The 6,000-nt window shown below is 40.6% G+C and overlaps 1 non-coding gene across 1 annotated transcript; it reads right to left on the minus strand.

The window, feature by feature from the left end:
• Positions 1 to 3,922: 3,922 nt before the first annotated feature.
• On the minus strand, positions 3,923 to 4,030 carry LOC130937325 (small nucleolar RNA R71). Its single transcript, XR_009068547.1, has one exon. It is a non-coding gene; the product is annotated as a small nucleolar RNA R71 (small nucleolar RNA).
• Positions 4,031 to 6,000: the final 1,970 nt, after the last annotated feature.

Here is a 6,000-nt window from a genome sequence, read left to right on the forward strand (position 1 = left end):
TACCACACCAGACTTAGAATGTTGCTCGCCCTTGAGCAAAAGAAGAAAGAATAGAAGAAGAAGAAGAAGATTTGGAGGAGAGGGAGAGAGATAGATGGATGTGAGAGGTGAAAAACAGAAGGGATGACCGTGAATGGAGAGAAAGAGGGTGAGGTAGGTGGGGATCCTGTGAGGTCCACAGATCCTGAGGTGTCAAGGATTTACATCCCTGCACCAATTAGGCATGTACAATGCCTTTGCATGCAATTCTGGCGTTTAAACGCCTAGGTGATTGATGAGCGGATAATTTGTACGCTTTTTGGCATTATTTTTAGTATGTTTTTAGTATATTTGGTTTAGTTTTTAGTATATTTTTATTAGTTTTTAGTTAAAATTTACTTTTTGGACTTTACTATGAGTTTGTGTGTTTTTCTGTGATTTCAGGTATTTTCTGGCTGAAATTGAGGGACCTGAGCAAAAATCTGATTCAGAGACTGAAAAGGACTGTAGATGCTGTTGGATTCTGACCTCCCTGCACTCGAAGTGGATTTTCTGGAGCTACAGAAGCCCAATTGGCGCGCTCTCAACGGCGTTGGAAAGTAGACATCCTGGGCTTTCCAGCAATATATGATAGTCCATACTTTGCTCAAGATTTGATGGCCCAAACCGGCGTTCAAAGTCACCTTCAGAAATTCCAGCGTTAAACGCCGGAATTGGCACCAAAGTGGGAGTTAAACGCCCAAACTGGCACAAAAGCTGGCGTTTAACTCCAAGAAGAGTCTCTACATGAAAATGCTTCATTGCTCAGCCCAAGCACACACCAAGTGGGCCCGGAAGTGGATTTTTATGTCATTTACTCATCTTTGTAAACCTTAAGCTACTAGTTTCCTATAAATAGGACCTTTTACTATTGTATTTTCATCTTTTGATCATGTTTTTATGATTGAACCCTCTTTGGGAGGCTGCCCATTCGGCCATGCCTAGACCTTGTTCTTATGTATTTTCAACGGTGGAGTTTCTACACACCATAGATTAAGGTGTGGAGCTCTGCTGTACCTCGAAGTATTAATGCAATTACTATTGTTCTTCTATTCAATTCCGCTTGTTCTTGTTCTAAGATATCACTTGTTCTTCAACTTGATGAATGTGATGATCCGTGACACTCATCATCATTCTCACCTATGAACGTGTGCCTGACAACCACCTCCGTTCTACCTTAGATTGGGTGAATATCTCTTGGATTCCTGATACACGATGCATGGTTGATCGCCTGACAACCGAGTGCTCGCCTGACAACCGAGCCAGCCATTCCGTGAGATCAGAGTCTTCGTGGTATAGGCTAGAACTGATGGCGGCATTCAAGAGAATCCGGAAGGTCTAACCTTGTCTGTGGTATTCTGAGTAGGATTCAATGATTGAATGACTGTGACGTGTTTCAAACTCCTGAGGGCGGGGCGTTAGTGACAGACGCAAAAGAATCACTGGATTCTATTCCGGCCTGATCGAGAACCGACAGATGGATAGCCGTACCGTGACAGGGTGCGTTGAACATTTCCACTGAGAGGATGGGAGGTAGCCACTGACAACGGTGAAACCCTTGCATAAGCTTGCCATGGAAAGGAGTAAGAAGGATTGGATGAAGACAGTAGGAAAGCAGAGAGACGGAAGGGACACAGCATCTTCATGCGCTTATCTGAAATTCCCACCAATGAATTACATAAGTATCTCTATCTTTATCTTTATGTTTTATTCGTATATCACCATATCCATTTGAGTTTGCCTGACTAAGATTTACAAGATGACCATAGCTTGCTTCATACCAACAATCTCCGTGGGATCGACCCTTACTCGCGTAAGGTTTATTACTTGGACGACCCAGTGCACTTGCTGGTTAGTTATGCAAAGTTGTGATAAAGAGTTGAGATTGCAATGAGCGTACCATGTTGATGGCGCCATTGATGATCACAATTTCGTGCACCAAGTTTTTGGCGTCGTTGCCGGGGATTGTTTCGTGTATGGACAACTGACGGTTCATCTTGTTGGTTAGATTAGGTATTTTTCAGAATTCTTAAGAATAAGTTCTAGAGTTTCATGATGATCTGTTGAAATCTGGCTGGCTGAGAAGCCATGTCTAATCTTATTGGACCGAGGTTTCAACTGATCATCACAAGAGCTTATTGATCTCTATCAATCTTGCTATTGGAGCAATGATCTGCTAAGGCTTGGCTGGCCATTGGCCATGTCTAGTGTTTTGGACCGAAGCTTTCTTTGAAAGCTTGGCTGGCTGTGAAGCCATGTCTAATTCCTGAACCGGAGTCTTAGACTAGCATTGCAATGATTCCTGGAATCCAAATTAAGAATTCTGAAACCTTTATTTTCTATTTCCATATAATTTTCGAAAAATCCAAAAAAAAAAAAATTCAAAATCATAAAAACCAAAAATATTTTATGTTTCTTGTTTGAGTCTAGTGTCTAATTTTAAGTTTGGTGTCTTGCATGCATTGTTTATTTGATCTTGGTTCTATTTTCAAGTCAATAGTACAGGGAACTGAAGATTCAGAACATGCAGCAGAGGAATTACACAGAAAAAGCTGGGCGTTCAAAACACCCAGTGAAGAAGGACAGACTGGCGTTTAAACGCCAGCCAGGGTACCTGGTTGGGCGTTTAACGCCCAAAAAGGTAGTGCATTGGGCGTTAAACGCCAGAATGTGCACCATTCTGGGCGTTTAACGCCAGGATGGCACAAGGGGGAGGATTTTGTTTTCAAATCAATTTTTTTTCAAGTTTTCAAAGTTTTTCAAAATCAAATCTTTTTCAAATCATATCTTTTCAATCAAATGTTTTCAAAATCAATTTCTTTCCTTTTTCAAAGATACTTGCTATCAATTAATGATTTGATTGAACATTTCAAGTATGCTGCCTTTTCTGTTGAGAAAAGTTTAATGTTTGAATCATATCTTTTCTTGTTAGGCAAGTCATTAATTTTTAAAATCAAATCTTTTTAAAATTGTTTTCAAATCATATCTTCTCAATCATATCTTTTTAATCACATCTTTTTCAAAACAGTTTTCAATCATATCTTTTTTATTTCTAATTTCAAAATCTTTTTCAAAAATCACTTGATTTCTTTTCCACTCTTAGTTTTCGAAAATCAATTAAAGTTTTTCAAAATGTTTTTTAAAAATCTTTTTAATTTAAATTTTCGAAATTTCTTCCCCTCTTCTCACATCCTTCTATTTATGGAGTATCACTCCTCCTCAATGCACAATTCGAATTCTATCTCACTAAGTTCGAATTCTTCTACCTCCTTCTTCTATTTTTCTTTTTCTCTGACACCTCAAGGAATCTCTATACTGTGACATAGAGGATTCCATAGTTTCTTGTTCTCTTCTCTTTCATATGAGCAGGAACAAAGACAAAGGCATTCTTGTTGAAGCTGACCCTGAACCTGAAAGGACTTTGAAGCGAAAGCTAAGAGAAGCTAAGGCACAACTCTCTGCAGAGGACCTAACAGAAATCTTCAAAGAAGAAGAACACATGGCAGCCGAAAACAACAACAATGCCAACAATGCAAGGAAGGTGCTTGGTGACTTTACTGCACCTACTCCCGACTTCTATGGGAGAAGCATCTCTATCCCTGCCATTGGAGCAAACAACTTTGAGCTTAAGCCTCAATTAGTTTCTCTAATGCAACAGAATTGCAAGTTCCATGGACTTCCATTGGAAGATCCTCATCAGTTCTTAGCTGAATTCTTGCAAATCTGTGACACTGTCAAGACTAATGGGGTTGACCCTGAGGTCTACAGACTTATGCTATTCCCTTTTGCTGTAAGAGACAGAGCTAGGACATGGTTGGACTCACAACCTAAAGAAAGCCTGGACTCATGGGAAAAGCTAGTCAATACCTTCTTGGCAAAGTTCTTTCCACCTCAAAAATTGAGTAAGCTTAGAGTGGAAGTCCAAACCTTCAGACAGAAGGATGGAGAATCCCTCTATGAAGCTTGGGAAAGATACAAACAATTGATCAGAAAATGTCCTTCTGACATGCTTTCTGAATGGAGCATCATAGGTATTTTCTATGATGGTCTCTCTGAACTGTCCAAGATGTCTTTGGATAGCTCTGCTGGAAGATCTCTTCATTTGAAAAAGACGCCTACAGAAGCTCAAGAACTAATTGAAATGGTTGCAAATAACCAATTCATGTACACTTCTGAAAGGAATCCTGTGAACAATGGGACAAATCAGAAGAAAGGAGTTCTTAAGATTGATACTCTGAATGCCATTCTAGCTCAGAACAAGATATTGACTCAACAAGTCAATTTGATTTCTCAAAGTCTGTCTGGAATGCAAAATGCACCAAGCAGTACTAAGGATGCTTCATCTGAAGAAGAAGCCTATGATCCTGAGAACCCTTCAATGGAAGAGGTGAATTACCTAGGAGAACCCTATGGAAACACCTATAATTCTTCATGGAGAAATCACCCAAATCTCTCATGGAAGGATCAACAGAGACCTCAACAAGGTTTCAACAACAATAATGGTGGAAGAAACAGGTTTAGCAATGGCAAGCCTTTTCCATCATCTTCTCAGCAACAGACAGAGAATTCTAAGCAGATCAACTCTGACTTAGCAACCATGGTCTCTGATCTAATCAAAACCACTCAAAGTTTCATGACTGAAACAAGGTCCTCCATTAGGAATTTGGAGGCACAAGTGGGACAGCTGAGCAAGAAAATTACTGAACTCCCTCCTAGTACTCTTCCAAGCAATACAGAAGAAAATCCAAAAGGAGAGTGCAAGGCCATCAACATGGCCGAATTTGGAGAGGAAGGAGAGGAAGTGAACGCCACTGAGGAAGACCTCAATGGGCGTGCACTAGCCTCCAATGAGTTCCCTAATGAGGAACCATGGGAATCTGAGGCTCAAAATGAGACCATAGAGATTCCATTGGACTTACTTCTGCCTTTCATGAGCTCTGATGAGTATTCCTCCTCTGAAGAGGATGAATATGTCACTGAAGAGAAAGTTGCTAAATACCTTGGAGCAATCATGAAGCTAAATGACAAGTTATTTGGAAATGAGACTTGGGAGAACGAACCTCCTTTGCTCACCAAAGAACTGGATGACTTGTCTAGGCAGAAATTACCTCAAAAGAGACAAGACCCTGGGAAGTTTTCACTACCTTGTACCATAGGCACCATGACCTTCAAGAAGGCCCTGTGTGACTTAGGGTCAAGTGTAAACCTCATGCCTCTCTCTGTAATAGAGAAGCTAGGGATCTTTGAGGTACAAGCTGCAAAAATCTCACTAGAGATGGCAGACAATTCAAGAAAACAAGCTTATGGACTTGTAGAGGATGTTCTGGTAAAGATTGAAGACCATTACATCCCTGCTGATTTCATAGTCCTAGAGACTGGGAAGTGCATGGATGAATCCATCATCCTTGGCAGACCCTTCCTTGCCACAGCAAAGGCTGTGATTAATGTTGATGGAGGTGAACTGATCATTCAAGTGAGTGAAGAATCCTTTGTGTTTAAGGCTCAAGGATATCCCTCTGTCACCATGGAGAGGAAGCATGAAGAGCTTCTCTCAAATCAGAGTCAAACAGAGCCCCCACAGTCAAACTCTAAGTTTGGTGTTGGGAGGCCACAACCAAACTCTAAGTTTGGTGTTGAACCCCCACATTCAAACTCTAAGTTTGGTGTTAGAAGGTTCCAACATTGCTCTGAGAAAATGTGAGGCTCCATGAGAGCCCTCTGTCAAGCTACTGACATTAAAGAAGCGCTTGTTGGGAGGCAACCCAATGTTATATTTTACATATTTTCCTTTGTTATTTTATTTTATTTTGTAGGTTGATGATCATGAGAAGTCACAAAATCAATTGAAAAAGCAAAAACAGAATGAAAAACAGGAAGAAAAATAGCACACCCTGGAGGAAGAACTTACTGGCGTTTAAACGCCAGTAAGGCTAGCAGGTGGGCGTTTAACGCCCAGTCTGGCACCATTCTGGGCGTTTAACG

This window comes from Arachis stenosperma, chromosome 6, assembly GCF_014773155.1.
Source record: "Arachis stenosperma cultivar V10309 chromosome 6, arast.V10309.gnm1.PFL2, whole genome shotgun sequence".
Taxonomy (NCBI): Eukaryota; Viridiplantae; Streptophyta; class Magnoliopsida; order Fabales; family Fabaceae; genus Arachis; species Arachis stenosperma.